Here is a 2,500-nt window from a genome sequence, read left to right as displayed (position 1 = left end):
TTCATTTTCGTCCTCGGCCTCTGCCACCCACTCCTCCTGCTCCTCCTCCTCCATCACCCGCTCCTCCTCCTGCTTCTTTTCCTCACTCTCTTCCTCCATCTTCCCTTCCTCTCCCTGTTCCTTCTCCTTCTTTTCTTCGTTCACCTTCCCTTCTTCTTCCTGTTCCTCTCTCTCCCTCTCTTCCTCCTCCTTCCTCTCCTTGTCCCCTCCCTCCCCCTTTCCTTCCAAGCACTCCCTCCCTCCCTTCTCTCCATCTTCGTCTTCGGCCTCTGCCCCCCACTCCTCCTCCTGCTCCTCCTCCTCCATCACCCACTCCTCCTCCTGCACACTCCGCTCCGTGTACTCGAGACCCTCGGCCCGCCAGCCTCGCCTGGCCGCCAGGGCGTCCAGCTCCTGCCGCCAAGCCGCCTCGTTGTTGTTGAGCGCGGCAGGTGGCTGCGCCACTGCTCTGCACCATGCCGCCTTCCTGAGGCTGGTAGAGGCGGTACAGGAACTCCCGGTCCTTGACGGGTTTGGGGACGTCCATCAGGTTGAACCTGATCTTGCGAGGCCTCGGGGGAAGCTCCTCGGCCTCGGCCTTGATCCTGTCGGCGTTGAGCTGCCGCACTCGTTCCCGTCCCTCGGCAAGCCGCTTCTTTTCATACTTCTCCAGCTCCTCAGCGCCGCCGCCACTCCTCGGTCATGTTGCAGCGGCACTCCTGCAGGCGATGAGGTAGATAAGTACTCGGCACACTTGTACTCGTTGGTGGCCATCGAGGCGCCGTGCGTCACGGTGTGGTGCCCGGAGAGTGGTGTGCTGTGCGTGCATGTGTTGGTGCTGGCCTTCCAGCGTGCTGCAGCACAGCCTCTTTATGATGAGATCTGCCCTGCTTGGTGCTCGGGAATTTCTGTTTCTTGGATTGGGATGGGCGTGGGTGGGTGTGCTGTATAGAGGGATGTCGAGATTCAGCACTATACCTCGGTTTCGGGAAACTGTTTTGGGGTAGCTCGGAGTTATTATTGCACCCCCCGAGTCTAGAGGTGGTGGTAGCTGCCTCGAGAGTCCTGTGTGTGTGTGTGTGTGTGTGTGTGTGTGTGTGTGTGTGTGTGTGTGTGAGGTTCTGAGGCTCGCAAGCTTCGTGGATCAGGCGCGGGATTTTGATTTCTTGAGATGGAGTCACCCTTTTCTTTTCTCTTACCCTACATAAGGCCGATATTTACCACATCACCTCGGTTTGAGATATGCCGTTTTAGGGGGCTCGGAGTTGACATTGCATGGGGCGAAATCTAGAGCTGGTTGCACCTTTTGTAGGGAAGATCGCTACGGGTGATGTTAGCTGAGTGGTTGGGTGATGTTATTTATTGGCTGGGTGAGAGGGTGATGTTAGCTTGCCACGACGGGAGCTGATTGGCTGGAATTGTGTCTTCGCCTGTACTCGCCTGTTTGAAAAGCCTGTCGTTTAAGTTGCCGGGGTATTCACGGACTGTTTTGTGACCCTAGTGGTGGCTGTACACGCCATCAGCGTCATGAATGGTAAAGTCACCCGTGACAACTTGGCCAAGCTTCTCCGCGGCCTTGGGAAATAGTCGTAATGGCAGCCCGATACGTTTGATTAAAATAACGGCCCTGTGGGCAAAGAAGTGGGCATTTTCTCCCTTCAATAATTGTTTAATCCCACCATCTTAAGTACTGTGCGAAACATATGAGTAATAACACTGGTATTTGTCCCGAGGTTACGGCCGTGACGTCACCGCCGGAAGAGATAATGGAAAGGAAAGGAGAAAAAAAATGGAGCTGGAAGTAGAAGGAGAGAAGAAGTGGAGGGAAGAAACTGAAAGGGAAAGTGATAAAGGAAAGTGTAAATGCGAGGAGGAAAAGAAAGAGAAGGAAGGAAAAAAGGGAGCTGTTAGTGGAGGAAGAGAAAGACAGAGAAAATATTGGGAAAGTTGCGGAAAAATGTGTGATTGGAGAGAGAGAAAAAAGTGTAGCGACGAGAGAGAGAAAGTGGACGATAGAGAAAGTTAAATGCTGGATAATAAGAGAGGCGGGACAAGGGACTGAGAAGGAGGAGAAGGACCGGCAGTAATGGAGAGAGGGATGAAAGCTGAGAGTGGAGGAAAAGGAAAAGGGAGGAAGAAACTAGGAAAAGAGACACTGAGGGGAAAAGGAAGGAAAGGAGAAAAAAAAAGTAAGAAAGAAAGGGAGAAGGGAAGTGTGAAGCGAGCATAGAAGAAAGGAAGGAAGGAAGGAAGGAAGGAAGCAAGTTTAAGGGAGCGAGGAAGGAAGTAAGGGAGAGAGACAATAAGGAAGTAGGGAGGTGAAGTAAGGAAGTAAAAAGCAAGACTGAAAAAGGAAAGTAGCAAGAAGTGATGGAGAGGAGGAGGAGGAGGGGGAGGGGAGGAGGAAAGGGGGAAGGGAACGAAGGAAAAGGAGGAGAGAAAACATCAAACGGGAAGGAAGGGAAGACAAGCGAGGTGTGAGGACAGGAAAAGGAAGAAGGGAGGAAAAAAAGGTATTTCT

The sequence above is a fragment of the Eriocheir sinensis genome, unplaced genomic scaffold (assembly GCF_024679095.1).
Source record: "Eriocheir sinensis breed Jianghai 21 unplaced genomic scaffold, ASM2467909v1 Scaffold265, whole genome shotgun sequence".
Lineage (NCBI taxonomy): Eukaryota > Metazoa > Arthropoda > Malacostraca > Decapoda > Varunidae > Eriocheir > Eriocheir sinensis.
Note: the sequence above shows the minus strand (reverse complement) of the source record.